The following is a 23,708-nucleotide window of genomic DNA, read 5'->3' as shown; positions in this document are numbered from 1 at the left end:
TTTGTAACTTAGTTTTTTTATTTTTTGTACTTTAGTTAGTTTATTTAATTGTATTTAATTGTAGTTATTTGTAGCTAATTTATTGAATTAATTTAATGATAGTGTAGTGTTAGGTTTAATTGTAACTTAGGTTAGGATTTATTTTACAGGTAATTTTGTATTTCTTTTAGCTAGGTAGTTATTAAATAGTTAATAACTATTCTAACTAGCTAAAATAAATACAAAGTTACCTGTAAAATACATATAAATCCTAAAATAGCTACAATGTAATTATTAATTACATTGTAGCTATCTTAGGGTTTATTTTACAGGTAAGTATTTAGTTTTAAATAGGAATAATTTATTTATTGATAGTGTAGTGTTAGGTGTAATTGTAACTTAGGTTAGGATTTATTTTACAGGTAAATTTGTCTTTATTTTAACTAGGTAGCTATTAAATAGTTAATAACTATTTAATAGCTATTGTACCTAGTTAAAATAAATACAAAGTTGCCTGTAAAATAAAAATAAATCCTAAAATAGCTATAATATAATTATTCGTTATATTGTAGCTATATTAGGGTTTATTTTATAGGTAAGTATTTAGTTTTAAATAGGATTAATTTAGTTAATAAGAATAATATTTATTTAGATGTATTTAATTAATATTTAAGTTAGGGGGTGTTAGGGTTAGGGTTAGACTTAGGTTTAGGGGTTAATAATTTTATTTTAGTGGCGGCGTTGTAGGGGGGGGGCAGGATAGGGGTTAAAAAATTTATTATAGGTGGCGCCGGTATGGGGGGGCAGATTAGGGGTTAATAAGTTTAATATAGGTGGCGGTGGGGTCCAGGAGCGGCGGTTTAGGGGTTAAACAATTTATTTAGTTGTGGAGGGGTCCGGGATTGGCAAGATATGGGTTAATAAATTTATTATAGGTGGCGACTATATAGAGCTGAGAGCTAGCTCTGTGAAGCCTTGGCTCTGAAATTCAAAGTGGCTCTGAATTATGAGTGGCCGAGTTAAGAAATGGAGTTAAATCCATAATGCTATCATCTAGAATGCTCTACTAACAACATGAAGCATTGTTCTAACTATTCATCATCTCATCTCTCCACAGGTATGCATTTCTTTCTATGCATTTCATGCCCTGGTTGTTATCCCACGTCCCTTTAATGTTTTTTCAATATACTGGTATGCATTTCTTTCTCTGCATTTCATGCCCTGGTTGTTATCCCACGTCCCTTTAATGTTTTTTTCAATATACTGGTATGCATTTCTTTCTCTGCATTTCATGCCCTGGTTGTCATCCCACGTCCCTTTAATGTTTTTTCAATATACTGGTATGCATTTCTTTCATGCCCGGGTTGTTATGCATTTCCTCTGATGTCTGAATTTATGACTTTTTCTGTATAATTGTTATCAGCTCCATTGTATAATTTCTGTGTGCATCCCCCAGCCATTTGCTCACCCCCCCCCATCTAATTTACAAGTGTGTAACTCCAGTCTTCCTAACTATTCTACTTGTAATCACAGCTGCCTTGAATCAAATCATTCCAACCCTAATTTTACAACTATATACAGCTGAGAGCTGGCTCTGAAATTCAAAGTGGCTCTGAATTATAAGTGGCCGAGTTAAGAAATGGAGTTTAGAAACTGGAGGGGAAACTGCAGACCCCACTAACAGGTAATCCTTACTAACTGTACACCTGCACAATGCTCTCTATGTCCTTTCTGATCTTTCTTTCTGCCATCTTCCTAAAACTCACTGCATGCCCTTATAACATCAATAATCCCCACACTATCCTTATCGCTCCCTCCTCTCATCCCCTATGCTGTCCTCTCATGAACTACTATGTTTCCTTAGCAATACTTCCCCATCTTACTCTCCTGTGTCTAGTCATACCTGCTCCTACAAGTCTCACTTTCACCTTCTGTCACTCTCACTGCTACTACTGCTTGCTTCTGCTGACATCTCTCCTAACCCTGGCCCTGCAGCAATCACCACACTTATACACTCTCGCTCAGTCCCCCACAATACAAACTCAAGGTCACGCGATCCCAACAATCTCATCTCCATTAACCCACAGCACTTATCCCCTCTCTTTCTTGTGACCTCTGGAATGCACGCTCTGTCTGTAACAAACTTACAACTGTTCACAACCTGTTTGTTTCTAACGCTTTCAATCTTCTAGCAATTACTGAAACCTGGCTCTCTTCCTCTGACACTGCTTCCATTGCTGCTCTAACGCACAGCGGTCTCCACTTTAGCCACACACCTAGGCCAGGTGAGAGACATGGTGGCGGTGTTGGAATCTTACTGTCCCCTTCCTGCTCCTATCAGCACCTCCATCCTCATCCATCTCTCTCCTTCTCCTCCTTTGAAGTCCATTGCATCCGCATTTTCTCCCCCTCTCCCTCAAGGTGGCAGTTATCTATCGCCCCCCTGGACCAACCTCCCAATTCCTCGACAACTTTGCTGCCTGGCTTTCTCACTTTCTCTCTACAAATACACCTGCTCTAATCTTAGGGGACTTCAACATCCCCATTGATAACCCATCTACCCCTGCTGCCTCTAAACTTCTCTCACTCACAAACTCCTTTAGTCTTTCACAATCCACCATATTCCCTACTCATCGTGACGGACACTCTCTTGATCTGGTATTCTCCTACCTCTGCTCCCCTTCTGATGTCACCTGTCGCCCATTTCCCACCTCAGACCACCATCTGCTCACCTATAATCTCAATGTACAGGCTAAACTTATTTCTACCCCCCGCCTCCGCACCTGTAGAAATCTGCACACTGTGGATCCTCTCCAACTTTCTAACCTTATTCAAAAACGCCTTCCCCACACTTCCACGGTATCCTGCCCTGACCTTGCTACAAACCACTATAACAATTTCCTCTGCACTCGACACCCTTGCTCCTCCACAAATACGCAAAACCCCATGTCATCAGCTCCAGCCCTGGCACTCTCACCAAACACGCTATCTACAAAAATGCTCCCGTGCTGCTGAACGTGCCTGGAGGAAATCCCGCTCTGAACATGATTTCCTACACTGTAAGTTCATTCTATATTCTTACTCCTCTGCCCTTCACTTAGCCAAGCTATATATCTTCTCACTCCTCAAACCCTAAATGTCTCTTCTCCACTTTCAACACTCTCCTCTATCCACCTGCCCCACCCCCCTCATCTGACTTTAGTGCTCAAGACTTGGCAGATTACTTTTTCAACAAAACACTTACCATCAGAAGCAACATCCCACCACAAGACTGCAACCTTTCATCTGCGCCCCCGGTCACCCCCTCCAACACTCTCAGTACCTTCCCCCCAACCACTGAGAATGAAGTGAGTTCCCTAATATCTTCCTCACACCGACCTCACTACATGCCCCCTTGACCCTATCCCTTCACATCTAATACCCTCTCTGTCCTCTACCCTCACCCCAGCTCTTACTCACATATTCAACCGATCCCTTACTACTGGTTCATTTCCATCATCCTTCAAACATGCAAAGGTCACCCCATCCTCAAAAAACCCTCCCTCAACCCCAATTCTCCTGCAAACTACCGCCCTATATCACTACTTCCGCTAACTTCTAAAATCCTGGAAAAACTAGTTTTCGATCGCCTAACACACTTCCTATCATCCAACTCACTGCTTGACCCCCTGCAATCTGGCTTCCGTCCCCAACACTCAACTGAGACTGCCCTCACCAAGGTTACTAACGATCTTCTTTCTGCTAAAAACAATGGCCACTATTTTATACTTATCTTACTTGACCTGTCTGCTGCCTTTGACACTGTTGACCATCCCCTCCTCTTACGGACTCTCAGCTCCCTTGGGCTCTGTGACATTGCCCTCTCCTGGATCCACTATTATCTCTCTAATAGGTCCTTTTCTGTCTCATCCTTTCCACTGCCTCTGTCTGTTGGCCTCTCGTTATCAACGTGTTTAGTTACCTGCCTTCGCCGGCCCAATACGCCCCCCTAAGCTCGCCTACCATCACCGCCGCGGATCTGAAAAATCTCGCCAAAGTTATCAATAAAGCTGTTAAAAAAGCTGTGCACCAAGTTCGGGGCGATGAGCAGCAGACTGTGATAGTTATCACTCATCCGATCTCGCTGCTCTTCAGCTTTTTCCCAGCTTTATTGACAAGCTGTCACTAAGCACCCACACTAAACTACACTGTTCTACCCCCTATACCAGTGCCCTCGGAGCCCCCCGCAACTAAATAAAGTTATTAACCCCTAAACCGCCGCTCCTAGATCCCGCCGCAACTATAATAAATGTATTAACCCCTAAACCCCCACTCCCGGACCCCGCCACCACCTATATTAAACTTATTAACCCCTAATTTTATTATTATTATTCTTTATTTATAAAGCGCCAACAGATTCCGCAGCGCTGTTCATAGGTAACAAAGATAAAAGGACAGTACAATATGAGACACCAGACAAAATTTAACAAACAAATACAGGAGGAATTGGGAGCCCTGTTCCCGTGGGAACTTACAATCTAAATGGGTAGGAGGGTGAGAAACAGGAGGTGGGGACTGCAAAGGTGGGAATGATGTTAGTGTGAAGTTAGATGAGGGCAACTATTAGGCAAGTGGAATTCATTAGTTACTGATTTGGTTTAGGCTTCCTTGAACAAGAAGGTCTTTAGGGAGCGTTTAAAGGAGGAGAGGTTGGGGGAAAGTCTGACAGCACGAGGAAGTGCGTTCCAGAGGGTTGGTGCCGCACGAGAGAAGTCCTGTAGTCTAGCATGAGAGGAGGTGATGGTAGAAGAGGCAAGGAGTAGATCGTTGTTGGATCTTAGGGGACGGGCTGGAGTATATTTGTTGATGAGTGAGGACAAGCATGGGGGGCTACATTGGTAAGGGCTTTGTAGGTCAAAGTGAGAATTTTGAATTTAATTCTGCTGTGAATGGGGAGCCAGTGAAGGGACTCACAGAGGGGTGTGGCAGATACAGAGCATTGGGAGAGGTGGATTAGCCTAGCAGAGGCATTTAGGATGGATTGAAGGGGGGAGAGGCGGGAGAGAGGAAGTCTAGTTAGTAGGTTGTTACAGTAGTCAAGCCGGGAAATTACTAGGGAATGGATTAGCTGTTTAGTAGTTTCAGCACTCAGAAAAGGACGAATTTTGGAGATATTGCGTAGGTGGTTGCGACAGGATGAAGAGATCGATTGGATGTGGGGTATGAAGGACAGATTGGAGTCGAGTGTAACTCCAAGGCAGCGGACTTGGGGTGATGGGGAGATAGTGGTGTCACCGACAGTGATAGTAAAGTTAGAAACTGGAGTAGAATTAGTTGGGGGGATTAGAAGAAGCTCAGTCTTGGATATGTTGATTTTTAGGTGGTGAGAGGGCATCCAGGAAGAAATGCTGGATAAGCAGCTGCTGATGTGGGAAAGGACAGACGGAGAGAGTGCAGGGGTGGATAGGTAGATCTGAGTATCATCAGCATAGAGGTGATAGTTGAAGCCATAGCTACTAATAAGTTTACCCAGTGAGGAAGTATAAATAGAGAACAGTAGAGGGCCTAAAACAGAGCCTTGAGGTCTTCCGGTTTTATCACCAAACCTATAAAAATGGCCCTTTCTATGTGTCTGAAAAAGGTGATCTTGTTGGGATAGAGCATCCTCTCTTAATTTCTTTTTCTCATAGAATTTGTTTCTATTTTGGAGGGGGGGTGGGCTAGGTATTGGTTGTATGCAGCTGTTACTTCCGCGGTGGTTGTAGTTTCCACCTTTTTCCGTTTAGCGTTATAGTGGGCGGTGAAGCTGGTGATTTGTCCCCTCATAACTGCCTTGGATGCTCCCCAAAAGATACCCGGGTTGTTAAGATGCTGGGCGTTAAATTTGTGATATTCCTCCCACTGGGATTTTAAGTGTTTTCTGAACTCAATGTTATGATAAAGGTAGGTAGGGAATCTCCAGTTCCCCTGTGTGGGGGTGTGGGTCCGGGGTCCAAGTTGCAACCATATGGGCGCATGATCAGAGATTATGATGTCTGATATGTCAGTTTGCGGGATCTGTGTGTGCAGTTGTTTAGAGCATAGAAAGTAGTCAATGCGTGAAAGCGTCCCATGTGTTTTAGAAGCACATGTAAAGTCTCTCCTGGTCGGGTGGCGTGAACGCCATAGATCAATGAGATTTAGGGATGTTTTGAAATTAGCCATGACTGCTGTTTTGTTCTTCCGTTTCCTAGCATGTGTTTTCTCTTTTCTCTGTGTGTGTGTGTCAGCTCTACGATCTAATGGTAGGTCTTGGGCCAGATTGAAGTCGCCCCCCAGAATTAATGGCTTATCTGCATGTAAAGCTAGAGAGGATTGTAAGGAGTGCCAAAATTGTGATCTAAATTGGTTGGGTCCGTAAATGTTACATATGGTATATGATTGGTTGTCTAGCTGTAGGCCAGCTATGATATATCTACCTTTTGGGTCTACTGTGATGGGGTTAATCTGGACTGACAGGCCTTTGCGGACCAAAATGGCTACTCCTCGCTTGCGCCCTTCAGTAGGAGTATAGTATACCTGGTCTACCCATCTGCACCTTAGTTTCTCATGCTCTGTTTCTGTGAGGTGTGTCTCTTGCAGGAGGGCAAGATCCGTGTGAAGACGTTTGAGATGTTGCAATATGATACTGCGTTTGGCCGGAGAGGTTATGCCTCCCACGTTCCAGGACACTACTCTAAGGGGGCATGCCATAGTGTTGGGCGGAAAGAGATGTATTTAGGTATAAGGTTTGTGGTGAATGTGTCGTCTATGGGTCTATACCGTTTCTGGTCAGTTGGATAGAAATCAGTAATTGTTTTGCTGAGGTCACACAGGAATGTATAGGTGGGTGTAAGTAACTCAAGCTTATATGTCCAGGGTATCAGTGACTTACGGACCAGTGTTTCTGGAGTCAGGTAACTGGGCGGAATCCGGGTGCTCCTCCAAGAACCTATTAAGATAAAATTGAGCAAGTATGAGAAAATGGCAACATGGTATTCAGTAGAGTGAAAAGGGAAATGGAAATGGAAGGGGTGCAGGAAGGACAAGCGTAGAGCCAGATGGATGGAGTAGGACACATGGGAGGAAAAGGGTCCAACCAGTGAGACCCTAAGAGGTTGAGATAGCAAAGTAAGAATGAGAACAGTAACAGAAACTGGAACACAAACTAAAACATAAGAGAGCAGGTACTTAGCCCTTAATGTAAACAATGGTGGCAGTCTCTGAGACCTAGCTCTCATTTTAGCATGTAGGTGGGATAGAGAATTGCTTGTGCTCTGAGTTCGTCTCTCAACCCTCGCCATTGTGAGGTTCAGCATCCAGGAATTCTTGAAGCTTTTGCGGGTTCAGGAAAAACTTGGGACCTGTAGGTGTCATCAGTCTCAGCTTGGTGGGGTAGAGAAGTGAAGCCTGTCGGCCCAAAGCGTGCAGCTTAGAACAAAGGGGGCAAATTCCTTTCTCCGTCTTGCCACCTCTGCAGAAAAGTCTTGGAAAATCAGAAGCTTGTGTCCTTCATAGGCCAGGTCAGGTTGAGATCTATAAGCTTTTAAAAGCGCCAGCTTCTCCTGGTATCTGAGTAGCTTGAAGATAACTTGTCTTGGTCTCTGGTTGGGTTTAGCAGGCGACTGATCTGGGCCTATTCTGTGCGCCATCTCAACATCTAACGGCATTGTCTCCTGGTCCATCTTAAGCAATTTGGGGAGAGTATATGCGGTAAATTCTATGAGCTCTTTGTTTTTAACTGACTCCGGGACCCCCACAATCCTTAGATTGTTGCGGCGGGACCGGTTTTCGAGATCATCTAATTTGTCCTGTAGAATTGAGTTGTGGCGTTCCATGCGTTGCAGGGCAATTGTAGATGTATGCTGTGAGTCCTCTACGTCAGAGATCCTTTGCTCCGCATGTTGCAGTCTTGTAGAATATTGACGGATTTCAGTAGTAAGGGTGTCCATTCCCGCTTGTAATGTCTCCATTTTAGGGAGAAAGAAGGCCTTTAGGTCTCGGAGTAAATCAGGAGCTGGTTCAACATTAATATCCCTCTGGATAGGGGAACTAGGCTTTGGGTGAATTTCTGCAGCCTGTTTCCTACCCCTTTCTGATGTCTTTTGTTTTCCGGCCATTATGGGTATGGCCAGTGATGTTGATGCCTTAAAGTACTTGTCGACTTTCATAAGTGGTGCTGCTTAGGTTTGGCCTTCCTTGTGTAGAATTGCAACTGTCCCACTGCAGGAAGCTGAGCAAGAATAAAACTCTTAGGTGTCAGGCTCCGGTATAACTCTGTCTCCTTTGCACTACTGGTGAAGTGTTTCAGGGGCAGCAACTGAAAGGTGTGGTAATAGTCCAGGGGAGGGTAGAATGGCCCAGTCCTGTGTCTTGCTGCTTTAATATGGGTGATAAGAGCAGTGTAGTATTGAGCAGTGTGCCTGGAAATAGTGGGCTGCCCTATCAGTGCATTGGTAAATATTTGTTATTTTCACCAGTTTTCATTTTCTGTAAAATAACTCCTCTAAATGACAATATTTTTTGGGGTGATAAATGTTGTCAGTAATTTATAGAATAATTAAAAAAATTGTTGATTTTACTCATACACCTATACATAGTAAAAACAGAGAAACTGATAATTTTGCAGTGGTCTACTAATCTATCTATCTATCTATTTATCTATCTATATATCTGTCTGTCTATCTATGCATACTTACATACATTATTATTATTATGGGCTAGATTACAAGTGGCACGCTAACAGAAATATCGCTCATATTACAAGTTGAAAGTAAACCTGATCACATGAGTGAAAACCTTGTCTAAAGGGTAGTGAGTTAAAAATGTTGCACTAAACACAACAGAAATACATTGGAAATTACAGTTAAACTCATATAAACACTATCTTATAAAAAATAGTCATATAAATATTAGAAAAAAGTTATAAGGGTTAAAAAGTATATGGTATATGACAAGGTGTTTGACTGCAAAAGTATACATACATAAGTATACATACATATATATATCTAAATATGTGGATGGATGCATTTATATATACAGTATATATAAATATACAGAATATATAACCCAAATTGCTAATCAGCCAATCACATGAGAGCAACTCAATGCATTTAGGCATCTAGACGTGGTGAAGACGACTTGCTGAAGTTCAAACCGAGCATCAGAATGGGGAAGAAAGGGGATTTAAGCGACTTTGAATGTGGCATGGTTGTTGGTACAAAACAGGCTGGTCTGAGTATTTCAAAAATTGCTGATCTACTTGGATTTTCACACACAACCATCTCTTGGTTTAACAGACAATGGTCCGAAAAAAAGAAAATATCCAGTGAGCGGCAGTTGTGTGGACGAAAATGCCTTGTTGATGTCAGAATTCAGAGGAGAATGGGCAGACTGGTTTGAGATGGTAGAAAGGCAACAGTAACTCAAATAACCACTCATTACAACCAAGGTATGCAGAATACCATTTCTGAACACACAACACTCCGAACCTTGAAGTAAATAGGCTACATCAGCAGAAAATCATGCCGGGTGCCACTCCTGTTAGCTAAGAACAGGAAAATGAGGCTACAATTTGCACAGGCTCACCAAACAGGGACAATAAAATATTGGAATAACCTTGCCTGGTCTGATGAGTCTCGATTTCATCTGTGACAATCAGATGTTAGGGTCAGAATTTGGCGTAAACAACTTGAAATCATGGATCCATCCTGCCTTGTATCAACGGTTCAAGCTGGTGGTGTAATGGTGTGGGGGATAATTTTTTTCCGCACACTTTGGGCCCCTTAGTACCAATTGAGCATTGTTTAAATGCCACAGCCTACCTTAGTATTGTTGCTGACCATGTCCATCCCTTTATGAATATAGTGTACCCATCTTCTGATGGCTACTTCCAACAAGATAATGTAACCATGTCACAAAGCTCAAATCATCTCAGACTGGTTTCTTGAACATGACAATGAGTTCACTGTACTCCAATGACCTCCACAGTCACCAGATCTCAACCAATAGAGCACCTTTGGGATGTGGTGGAACGGGAGATTAGCATCATGGATGTGCAGCCGACAAATCTGCAGACACTGCATGATGCTATCATGTCAATATTGTCCAAAATCTCTGAGAAATGTTTCCAACACCTTATTGATTCTATGCCATATTTTTTTGTATTAATAAATTGATATTAATGTGTTGTGATGTCGCAAACCTAAAAATTTCGGTTCGCGAGTGGCGGACGCGAACATCCACAAAAGTTTGCGAACGGGCGAACTGGGTGAACCGCCATAGACTTCAATAGGCAGGTGAAATTTAAAACCCACAGGGACTCTTTCTGGCCACAATAGTGATGGAAAAGTTGTTTCAAGGGCACTAACACCTGGACTGTGGCATGCCGGAGGGGGATCCATGGCAAAACTCCCATGGAGGACCACTTCTTTCTGCTTGGATGAAGACTTCTCCCGGCTTTGTTGAGGACTTCTTGCCGCTTGGATGAAGACTTCTCCTGGCTTCGTTGAGGATGGATGTCCAGTCATCAAAAACTGTAAGTTGATCTTCGGGGGTTAGTGTTAGGTTCTTTTAAGGGTTTATTGGGTGGGTTTTATTTTTAGATTAGGGTTTGAGCTGAAAAAGAGCTAAATGCTCTTTAAGGGCAATGCCCATCCGAATGCCCTCTTCAGGGCAATGGGGAGCTTAGGTTTTTTAGATAGGATTTTATTTGGGGGGTTGGTTGTGTGGGTGGTGGGTTTTACTGTTGGGGGGTTGTTTGTATTTTTTCTTACAGGTAAAGAGCTGATTTCTTTGGGGCAATGCCCCGCAAAAGGCCCTTTTAAGGGCTATTGGCAGTTTAATTTAGGCTAGTGGGTTTTTTTATTTTGGGGGGCTTTTTTATTTTGATTGGGCTATTAGATTAGGTGTAATTAGTTTAAATATTGTATCATTTCTTTTTTATTTTGTGTAATTTAGTATTTTGTTTTTTTGTAATTTATTTAATTGTATTTAATTAATGTAATTTATTTAATTGTAGTGTAAGGTTAGGTGTTAGTGTAAGACAGGTTAGTTTTTATTCTAAAGGTAAATTTGTATTTATTTTAACTAGGTAGCTAGTAAATAGTTAATAACTATTTACTAACTAGTCTACCTAGTTAAAATAAATACAAACTTACCTGTGTAATAAAAATAAAACCTAAGATAGATACAATGTAACTATTAGTTATATTGTAGCTAGCTTAGGTTTTATTTTACAGGTAAGTATTTAGTTTTAAATAGGAATTATTTAGGTAGTAATTGTAATTTTTATTTGGAATTATTTAAATGATGTTAAAGTTAGTGGGTGTTAGGGTTAGGATTAGACTTAGGGTTTGGTTTAGGGGTTAATAACTTTAGTATAGTGGCAGCGATTTTGGGGGCAAGAGATTAGGGGTTAATAACAGTAATGTAGGTTGCAGCAGTGTTAGGGACAGCAGATTAGGGTTTAATAATATTTAACTAGTGTTTGCGATGAGGGAGTGCGGTGGTTTAGGGGTTAATATGTTTATTATTGTGGCGGCGATGTCCGGAGCGGCAGATTAGGGGTTAATAATTTTATTTTAGTGTTTGCGAAGCAAGAGGGCCTTGGTTTAGGGGTTAATAGGTAGTTTGTGGGTGTTAGTGTACTTTTTAGCACTTTAGTTATGAGTTTTATGTTACGGCTTTGTAACATAAAAGCCATAACTACTGACTTGTAGTTTACGGTACGGATCTTGACGGTATAGGCTGTACCACTCACTTTTTGGCCAGACAGGCAAATTCGTAATACCGGCTCTGTGGAAGCCCCATGGAAAAAGGACTTTTTGAAAGCTGCGGTAGTTACGTTGCGTTACGGCCAAAAAAGTGTGCGGTATAGATATACCTGCAAAACTCGTAATACCAGCGGTAGTAAAAAAGAGCCATAACGCTGCTTTTCACCATAATGCAAAACTCATAATCTAGCCGTTTATATTCCACAATAGCAGTATACAAAAACAAATATATATATGAGCTAAATCAGTTTGCATTGATAAAAATCAGCAAGAGGCTTGAAGAGCTACATTCAAAACTTTACATTAATATTCTTCCATGCAATGAATATGTAATACAAATGATCAGATAACTGTAAAACAAAATGACATTGACAGATTTTTCACAGTCTCACAAAAGTGCCCATCTATATTGAAAGCACTGGCTCTCTGTCAAAGAGATTATTGAAAGGCGTGATTTGTATCATAATACATTAATTGTTTATCTTTTATACAGCTTAGTTATGCAAACCAGAAACAACTATAGAATTCCCTTTTACAGCTGCATATAACACCTCGTATAATTGATAACACAGTAGAGTCTTTTATGCACATAACAAGTGCAGCATATTAAATAGATGCACAGGTAAATATACATTTTGTTACTAAAAACTATTCAGAGATTTGTTTAGAAACTGTATATGCAGCAGACCCATTAGTTCTCAGTTCGATTTCATTTTGAAATATATATCTACGACACAGAGAATGGCAAAATTGTTATTCACAAGTGCACATTTTACCTACATTGTTATCTTTTATAATACAAATAAAACAAGCAGTATACTCTAGTTTTGCAAGTATTATAAGAATACAAGAGTTGGACACTCCAACCATTATTACAATAGTAATAAACTGGCCACTCATCTTTGCAACTAGTTAAATAGTCAGTTTAAAGTAGGCAGGTTCCATTAAAGTTCTGCCTTCCACTGGTTGGAACACATTTATCTTACTTGGCTAAGACTAAGGGGTCAATTTATGAAGCAGTTAATACTGCTTCTGACCCACTCCACTTCAGGTCCATCTGAGGCGGAAGTTAAGAAGCAGCGATACTAAGACCTCTGTTCCTTAACTTTTCCGCCACCTCTGAGGCAGCGGATAGCAATCATCCTGATCAGATACGATCGGGATGATTGACACCCCCTGCTAGTGGCCGATTGGCCACAAATCTGCAGTGGGGTGGCATTGCACAAGCATTCCACTAGAAATGCTTGTGCAATGTTAAAGGGACAGTCTACACCAAAATTATACAGTTATACACAGTTATATTAATATATGTTTTACCTCTGTGATTACCTTGTATCTAAGCCTCTGCAGACTGTCCCCTTATCTCAGTGCTTTTGACAGACATGCAGATTAGCCAATCAGGGCAGACTCCTAAATAACTCTATGGGAGTGAGCACAATGTCATTTATATAACACATGAAGTAGTACTGTCTAACTGTGAAAAACTTTCAAAATGCTCTGAGCTAAGAGGCGGTTTTCAATGGTTTATAAATCAGTTTGAGCCTATCTAGGTTTAGCTTTTCAAAAATACCACCAAGGAAACAAAGCACATTTGATGATAAAAATAAATTGAAAAGTTGTTTAACCCATTAAAGACCACAGCCCTTTTCCATTTTCTGTCCGTTTGGGACCAAGGCTATTTTTAAGTTTTTGCAGTCTTTGTGTTTAGCTGTAATTTTCCTCTTACTCATTTACTATACCCACACATATTATATACCGTTTTTTCTCACCATTAAATAGACTTTCTAAAAATACCATTATTTTCATCATATCTTATAATTTACTACAATTTTTTTTTAAAAAAATATTAGGAAAAAATGGAAAAAAACACACTTTTTCTAAATTTGACCCCCAAAATCTGTCACACATCTACAACCATCAAAATACACCCATGCTAAATAGTTTCTAAATTTTGTCCTGAGTTTAGAAATACCCAATGTTAACATGTTCTTTGTAAGTTATAGGGCAATAAATACAAGTAGCACTTTGCTATTTCCAAACCACTTTTTTTCAAAATTAGTGCTAGTTACATTGGGACACTGATATCTTTCAGGAATCCCTGAATATCCCTTGACATGTATATTTTTTTATTTAGAAGACATCCCAAAGTATTGATTTTGGTATATTTCATGCTACCATTTCACCGCCAAATGCGATCAAATAAAAAAAATTGTTCACTTTTTCACAATTTTTTTCACAAACTTTAGGTTTCTCACTGAAATTATTTACAAACAACTTGTGCAATTATGGCACAAATGGTTGTAAATGCTATTCTGGGACCTCTTTTGTTCATAAATAGCAGACAAATATGGCTTTGGAGTTGCTTTTTGGTAATTAGAAGGCTGCTAAATACCACTGCGCACCACATGTGTATTATGCCCAGCAGTAAAGGGGTTAATTAGGGAGTATGTAACAAGCTTGTAGGGTTAATTTTAGCTTTAGTGTAGTGTAGTAGACAACCCCTATTGATATTGGCCCATTTTGGTATATTTTATGCCACCATTTTACCGCCAAATGCGATCAAATTAAAAAAAAAACATAAAATTTTTTAAAATTTTAGGTTTCTCACTGAAATTATTTACAAACATATTACAAACACAGCTTGTGCAATTATGGCACAAATGGTTGTAAATGCTTCTCTGGGATCCCCTCTGTTCAGAAATAGCGCAGACATATATGGCTTTGGACTTGCTTTTTGGTAATTAGAAGACTGCAAAATGCTGCTGTGCATTACACATGTATTATGGCTAGCAGTGAAGGGGTTAATTAGGTAGTTTGTAGGGAGCTTGCAGGGTTAATTTAAGCTTTAGTTTAGAGATCAGCCTCCCACCTGACACATAACACCCCCTGATCCCTCCCAAACAGCTCTCTTCCCTCCCCCACCCCACAATTGTCCCCGCCATCTTAAATACTGGCAGAAAGTCTGCCAGTACTAAAATAAAAGCTATCTTTTATTTATTTTTTATTTTTTTAAGCATATTTACATATGTTGCTGTGTAGGATCCCCTCTTAGCCCCCAACCTCCATGACCCCCCCAGCTCTCTAATCCTCCTTATTTGGAGCCATCTTGGGTACTGGCAGCTGTCTGCCAGTATCCAGTTTACAAAAAAAATATATATATATTTTGTTTCTGTAGTGTAGCTTCCCCGCCAAAGACCAATCCCCCACCCCCTCCCAGATCCCTTAGATTCTTTTTATTTTTATTTCCCTCCCCCCTCTCTCCCACTTTTCTTACAAATATTTTCTGTTGTGTAGCAGTTCCCACCTGCTTCCGCACCGTGCACACACCAGCCCACCGGACCCCCGTGCACGCATATGCATGCGTGCATACCCCTGGCTACACCGCCCATGATCATGCCCCCCTCTGCATCATAGAAGCCATCGATGGCCGCCCACCCGCCTCCAACGTCGGCTCCCACCCACCCACCAACGATTGTGGCCATCGATGTCTGGTGCACACAGAGTGGCTCTCTCTGCATCAGAGGGGTAAGAAAGGTTATTGCAGGATGCCTCAATATCGAGGCATCACTGCAATAACCGGAAAGCGGCTAAAAGCAATCAGGATAGCTTCCACTGCTTTCAAAGACCGATGACATGCAGGGTACGTCCTCGGTCATTAAGTGCATTTTTTTGGAGGAAAAAAAATGCTGACAGTGTATGCTGTTGACATTTAGCGATGTCGGGCAGACATGATCCACTATAGCGGATCATGTCCACCCGCATCATGATAAATCAGCCCCCAATTTTGCACTTCTATGCTACAACATAGCCTCTATGATGCCATTCCAAGTAATTCCATCAGTTTTCTCCTCCTACTTAAATAGAGTGTTATGCATTTTTTATTTATCTATGTTAAAGGCCTTGGGTGCTTTTGCAGTCATAAGCTTAGAATAACTTTTATGATTTTTTTTTCTGATCAGAGGCACAAGCACTGTTTGTAAAATAGAAGGTAAAGAATCTTACTATTAATTTTGTGGGCGGAATAAACATGGTTAAAACTCCAGTACAGGGGATAGGATCCAATAGCCCTAAGGAAGCCCTGTCTATCTTTTGATGTTAGGGGTGAAACGTGCATAGGCATTGGACAACAGGACCACGTGATGTAACCCATACGAGGAAGTACATTGCTTGTAGACACCACAGGACACAGGCACTCTATTCAAAGGCTATAAGTTGCTTTTCTGCATTACGGCTCAAGAAGTTGTTCCGGACTTGAATTTCACTGGGACTAAGCCTGGATATCAGATACGCTATTGTGAAGCTCTGTTGACACTGTAATACGATGTTTACAATCTTGGAAAATTGCACCGTTATAATCAGCAGGTCTCGTACAAATACAGCAATGTGACTGGTCATATAATTCAAGACCCGTTTTTGCAGAGACTGCCTTTTGCAATTTATGGAGGATAAAGAACTTTCCTATATACTTTACAAAGTTTGTTTTGCATTTTATATCTGCAGATTTGTGTATGGTATATTTGTCTGCAACTATTATAGCCTTGGTGCTGTACTGTCTTCTGTATATACCCGCTCCACTTAGATCCCTATATCGAAACTGTCCAGTTTTTTGCTCCCTGATATTTGTCTGGGTGCTACTAAGTGCAGCTGGGGTGTAGTGGTAGTGATGCTCTATATAAGGTATATTACATGACTTAATTCTGGGCATAGGATTTATGTGCCTAATAAAAGGGTTATTTCTGTTAGTCACTTGACTTTAGCAATGTATAATGTTTTTGAAATGTATCAAATGTACATACTGATGGTACTACATCCCCAATAATTTGAGGTATATATATCCCACATTTGACCTTATGATATGCATCATTATTATGTGACCATAATAAATATTCATATTGTTATTGCTTGATAGTGATGTCGCGAATAGTTCACCGGCGAATAGTTCCCGGCGAACATAGCATGTTTGCGTTCGCTGCGGACGGCGAACATATGCAATGTTCGGCCCGCCCCCTATTCCTCATCATTGAGTAAACTTTGACCCTGTACCTCACAGTCAGAAGACACATTCCAGCCAATCAGCAGCAGACCCTCCCTCCCAGACCCTCCCACCTCCTGGACAGCATCCATTTTAGATTCATTTGGAAGCTGCATTCTTAGTGAGAGGAGGGACAGTGTAGCTGCTGCTGATTTAATAGGGAAATCGATAGCTAGGCTAGTGTATTCAGTGTCCACTACAGTCCTGAAGGACTCATCTGATCTCTGCTGTAAGGACAGCACCCCAAAAAGCCCTTTTTAGGGCTAGAACATCAATCTGCTTTTTTTTTTTTCTTCCTGTGTAATCTAATTGCAGTTGCCTGCCTGCCAGCGTGTGTGTCAGGCTCACAGCATATACTGTGCCCACTTGCCAGTGCCACCACTCATATCTGGTGTAACAGTAGTGTACATTTAAAACAAACAACACTTTTTTGACTGTGAAATAATAGCAGACAGCTGTCAGACCCAAGATGGCCGCCGATAAGGCAGATGGGGAGGGTTAGAGAGCTGTTTTTGGGGGGATCAGGGAGGTTGGGGGCTAAGGGGGGATGCTACACCACAGCATATATAAATATGCTAAAAAATTTAAAAAAAAACAAAAAAAAAAACTTTTATTTTAGTACTGGCAGACTTTCTGCCAGTACTTAAGATGGCGGGGACAATTGTGGGGTGGGGGAGGGAAGGGAGCTGTTTGGGAGGGATCAGGGGGTCTGATGTGTCAGTTGGGAGGCTGATCTCTACACTAAAGCTAAAATTAACCCTGCAAGCTCCCTACAAACTACCTAATTAACCCCTTCACTGCTAGCCATAATACACGTGTGATGCGCAGCAGCATTTAGCGGCCTTCTAATTACCTGAAAGCAATGCCAAAGTCATATATGTCTGCTATTTCTGAACAAAGGGGATCCCAGAGAAGCATTTACAACCATTTGTGCCATCATTGCACAAGCTGTTTGTAAATAATTTCAGTGAGAAACCTAAAATTGCGACTTTTTTTTATTTTTTTTTAAATTTGATTGCATTTGGCGGTGAAATGGTGGCATGAAATATACCAATATGGGCCTAGATCAATACTTTGGGTTGTCTACTATACTACACTTAAGCTAAAATTAACTCTACAAGCTGCCTACATGCTCCCTAATTAATCCCTTCACTGCTGGGCATAAAACACGTGTGGTGCGCAGTGGCATTTAGCAGCCTTCTAATTACCAAAAAGCAACGCCAACGCCATATAAGTCTGCTATTTCTGAACAAAGGGATCCCAGAGAAGCATTTACAACCATTCATGCCATAATTGCATAAGTTGTTTGTAAATAATGTCTGTGAGAAACCTAAAGTTTGTGATTGCATTTGGCGGTGAAATGGTGGCATGAAATATACCAAAATGGGCCTAGATCAATACTTTGGGTTGTCTTCTAAATAAAAAAATATACACTACACTTAAGCTAAAATTAACTCTACAAGCTCCCTACATGCTCCCTAATTAACCCCTTCACTGCTGGGCATAAAACACGTGTGGTGCGCAGTGGCATTTAGCAGCCTTCTAATTACCAAAAAGCAACGGCAAAGCCATATAAGTCTACTATAATGGCATGTCTGGCACACAGTGTTGGGGCAAGGGTCCATCTGACCACTGATACCTGGTCTGCAAAGCATGGTCAGGGCAGGTATATCACACTGCACACTGTGATATACCTGCCAATCGGAATTTGAGTGACGCCATCTTGGATGACGTCAGTTAAAGGAACCTTCATTCTGTTTTAGGAGGTCGGAAGAAGAGGATGGATCCGCGCCTGAGGTCTTGAAGATGGAGCCACTCGTCATCGGATGGAAGAAGATAGAAGATGCCGCTTGGATGAAGATGTCTACCGGTCCGGATCTCCTCTTCTGCCCGGATAGGATGAAGACTTCTGCCCGATGATAGACTTCTTCAGCCGCAGCTTGGATCAAGTCTTCAGCCGGAGGATGGACGTCTTCAGCCCCCGCTTGGGCTTGGATCAAGACTTCAGCCGGAGGATGGACGTCTTCAGCCCCCGCTTGGGCTTGGATCAAGACTTCAGCTGGAGGATGGATGTCTTCAGCCCCCACTTGGGCTTGGATCAAGACATCGGAGCCTGGACCGATCGGTGATACCCGGCGTGGTGAAGATAAGGTAGGAAGATCTTCAGGGGCTTAGTGTAAGGTTTATTTAAGGGGGGTTTGGGTTAGATTAGGGGTATGTGGTGGTGGGTTGTAATGTTGGGGGGTATTGTATGTTTTTTTTTCCAGGCAAAAGAGCTGAATTCTTTGGGGCATGCCCCGCAAAAGGCCCTTTTAAGGGCTGGTAAGGTAAAAGAGCTTTTCTATTTTAATTTTAGAATAGGGTAGGGCATTTTTTTATTTTGGAGGGCGTTGTTATTTTATTAGGGGGCTTAGAGTAGGTGTAATTAGCTTAAAATTGTTGTAATATTTTTCTAATGTTTGTAAATATTTTTTTATTTTTTGTAACTTAGTTCTTTTTTATTTTTTGAACTTTAGTTAGTTTATTTAATTGTATTTATTTGTAGGTATTGTATTTAATTAATTTATTGATAGTGTAATGTTAGGTTTAATTGTAGATAATTGTAGGTATTTTATTTAATTAATTTATTGATAGTGTAGTGTTAGGTTTAATTGTAACTTAGGTTAGGATTTATTTTACAGGTAATTTGTAATTACTTTAACTAGGTAGCTATTAAATAGTTATTAACTAATAGCCAATTGTACCTGGTTAAAATAAATACAAAGTTGCCTGTAAAATAAATATTAATCCTAAAATAGCTACAATGTAATTATAATTTATATTGTAGCTATATTAGGGTTTATTTTACAGGTAAGTATTTAGCTTTAAATAGGAATAATTTATTTAATAAGAGTTCATTTATTTAGTTAGATTTAAATTATATTTAACTTAGGGGGTGTTAGGGTTAGGGTTAGACTTAGCTTTAGGGGTTAATACATTTATTAAAGTAGCGGCGAGGTCCGGTCGGCAGATTAGGGGTTAATAATTGTAGGTAGTTGGAGGCGACGTTGGGGGGGCAGATTAGGGGTTAATACTGCCCCATTGTTTCCTATGGAGGAATCATGCACAAGCACGTTTTTGAAGCTGGCCGCGTCCGTAAGCACGGCTGGTATTGAGAATTGCAGTGGTGGTAAATTATGCTCTACGATCCCTTTTTGGAGCCTAACGCTGCCCTTCTGTGAACTCTAAATACCAGCGGTATTTAAAAGGTGCGGGGAAAAAAAAGCCAGCGTTAGCTACGCGGGTCGTTACCGACAAAACTCTAAGGCCTAGATTTGGAGTTTGGCGTTAGCCGTGAAAACCAGCGTTAGAGGCTCCTAACGCTGGTTTTAGGCTACCTCCGGTATTTGGAGTCACTCAAAATAGGGTCTAACGCTCACTTTTCAGCCGCAACTTTTCCATACCGCAGATCCCCTTACGTAAATTGCGTATCCTATCTTTTCAATGGGATTTTTCTAACTCCGGTATTTAGAGTCGTGTCTGAAGTGAGCGTTAGACATCTAACGACAATACTCCAGTCGCAGGAAAAAAGTCAGTAGTTAAGAGCTTTCTGGGCTAACGCCGGTTCATAAAGCTCTTAACTACTGTACTCTAAAGTACACTAACACCCATAAACTACCTATGTACCCCAAACCAAGGTCCCCCCACATCGCCGCCACTCGATTACATTTTTTAACCCCTAATCTGCTGACCGCCACCTACGTTATCCTTATGTACCCCTAATCTGCTGCCCCTAACACCGCCGACCCCTGTATTATATTTATTAACCCCTAACCTGCCCCCCACAACATCGCCGCCAGCTACCTACAATAATTAACCCCTAATCTGCCGACCGCAAAGCGCCGCCACCTACGTTATACTTATGTACCCCTAATCTGCTGCCCCTAACACCACCGACCCCTATATTATATTTATTAACCCCTAATCTGCCGCCATCAACGTCACCTCCACCTGCCTACACTTATTAACCCCTAATCTGCCGAGCGGACCGCACCGCTACTATAATAAAGTTATTAACCCCTAATCTGCCTCACTAACCCTATAATAAATAGTATTAACCCCTAATCTGCCCTCCCTAACATCGCCGACACCTAACTTCAATTATTAACACTAACACCCCCCTAAGTTAAATATAATTTTTAATAGCTAATAGCTAATATAACTATTTAATAGCTATTGTACCTGGTTAAAATAATTACAAAGTTGCCTGTAAAATAAATATTAATCCTAAAATAGCTACAATGTAATTATAATTTATATTGTAGCTATATTAGGATTTATTTTACAGGTAAGTATTTAGCTTTAAATAGGAATAATTTATTTAATAAGAGTTAATTAATTTCGTTAGATTAAAATTATATTTAACTTAGGGGGGTGTTAGTGTTAGGGTTAGACTTAGCTTTAGGGGTTAATACATTTATTAGAATAGCGGTGAGCTCCGGTCGGCAGATTAGAGGTTAATGTTTGAAGGTAGGTGTCGGCAATGTTAGGGAGGGCAGATTAGGGGTTAATACTATTTATTATAGGGTTAGTGAGGCAGATTAGGGGTTAATAACTTTATTATAATAGCGGTGCGGTCCGGTCGGCAGATTAGGGGTTAATAAGTGTAGGCAGGTGGAGGCGACGTTGAGGGCGGCAGATTAGGGGTTAATAAATATAATATAGGGGTCGGCGGTGTTAGGGGCAGCAGATTAGGGGTACATAGCTATAATGTAGGTGGCGGCGCTTTGCGGTCAGCAGATTAGGGGTTAATTATTGTAGGTAGCTGGCTGCGACGTTGTGAGGGGCAGGTTAGGGGTTAATAAATATAATACAGGGGTCGGCGGTGTTAGGGGCAGCAGATTAGGGGTACATAAGTATAACGTAGGTGGCGGTCGGCAGATTAGGGGTTAAAAAAAATTATTCGAGTGGCGGCGATGTGGGGGGACCTCGGTTTAGGGGTACATAGGTAGTTTATGGGTGTTAGTGTACTTTAGAGCACAGTAGTTAAGAGCTTTATGAACCGGCGTTAGCCCAGAAAGCTCTTAACTACTGACTTTTTTCTGCGGCTGGAGTTTTGTCGTTAGATTTCTAACGCTCACTTCAGACACGACTCTAAATACCGGAGTTAGAAAGATCCCATTGAAAAGATAGGATACGCAATTGACGTAAGGGGATCTGCGGTATGGAAAAGTCGCGGCTGAAAAGTGAGCGTTAGACCCTTTTTTGAGTGACTCCAAATACCGGCGGTAGCCTAAAACCAGCGTTAGGAGCCTCTAACGCTGGTTTTCACGGCTACCGCCACACTCCAAATCTAGGCCACAGTGAATTAAGAATTGTGCTCAATACTCCAGTAGGAAACACACCTGCAGTTTATCTTGGGATCCATATATAGTAGTATACGTTATGTATAAGTATTTTCCTTATTTAACACATGTCTATTAATCTTGTTAATGTTAAGCCCTAGATTGCATATGATTTCATTTATTTTTTCCCCAAGAGAGTTGAGCCTCTTATCATTAATATGTTTTTAATGCTAGTCCATTTGCCAATACAAAAACATTTATTGATATAGCCCTGTTAGCAGCCAAGACAGAACATCATGTGCCCAGCTAGGTGACTTACTACCCAAACATACATAAGAGTTACAACATCCCTGAGCTTTCACCAGGGTGGACCGTCTAAATTACCTTAAACTCCAGATTTCCCTCTCCTTATAAGGCTAACTTCCTATGTTCCCATGTTGAGACCTTGCCTTAACATAGTGCCAGCACACCCAGTAGTTAGAAACTCCTTCAAGGAGTTGGTACAAGGTGCAATAGCCAGTTTATTCACAATCTAACTGTTTACCTAGTTTACATTAACTAGTCTCAGCTTTTACTGAAGTAATCAAATTACACTAGTCTAATATCTGAACTCTCCCTACTCAAATGTATGCTTCACTGGACTATGTCACACAAGGTTCTAAGAACTGTACACCTCCCGTACATAATACAGTTCCTTACACTTGAAGAGCCCCTCTCTACACATATTTCATATAATTACGCCATGGCACATAATAGTAGTTCTTTTCATATAATACTTGGGGTCCAAAAGTGACCCATTTTGTTATTTTACCTATTTTCTTAAGTTCCCCTACTTGTCTCAAAATCCCTCCTAAGGGGTCCATGAGTGACCTCTAGCTACCACTGGGGTCAAAACACATATTTTGAGGGGACACACATTAACAGAAAATCTGAGGTTTATCTCTACTTGTACTATTAGGTGAATTGTGGTTACTCCCTTCATGTATATTTTAATGTATTTGTTGTTATTTTATTATTTTGAATTATGACATTGTCTGCCTGTTTAGTCTATTTTACAACCTCAATAAAAATATAATAAAAAAATAAAAAAAGAATCGCTATTCCATTCCTTTGATCACCGTATTCTATGACTCACTCCAGAATGCTCGCTTTTTAGCCAAGCTGTACTTACGTGGGGCATACAATCTGATCCGTATCTTCCCAGGCCACGAACAGAAGACCGCCTTCAACACAAAATCAGGTATTCGTAATGCCCATTGGGCTGTGTAATGCCCCTGCAGTCTGTCAGGAATTTGTCAACGATGTCTTCGGTGACCTCCTTAATCGCACTGTCATCGTCTACCAGGATGACATCTTTGTTTTCTCTTCCACTCTGGAGGAGCATCATAAGCATGTGAGATAGGTATTCAACGTCTCAGAGACAATTCTTTGGTAGCATTGACTGAATGGTGTCATTGGTTAGAAGGCACCGCCAATCCCATTCAGATTCTCACCGACCACAAGAATCTGACTTACCTAGAGACTGCTCATCAACTCAATCCTCAACAGTCCAGGTAGGCTGTGTTCTTTTCACATTTTAACTTTGTGGTCTCTTATCTTACT

The sequence above is a fragment of the Bombina bombina genome, chromosome 5 (genome assembly GCF_027579735.1).
Source record: "Bombina bombina isolate aBomBom1 chromosome 5, aBomBom1.pri, whole genome shotgun sequence".
NCBI classification, from domain to species: Eukaryota; Metazoa; Chordata; class Amphibia; order Anura; family Bombinatoridae; genus Bombina; species Bombina bombina.
The sequence above is the reverse complement of the archived record's forward strand: the minus strand, read 5'-3'. Positions refer to the sequence as shown.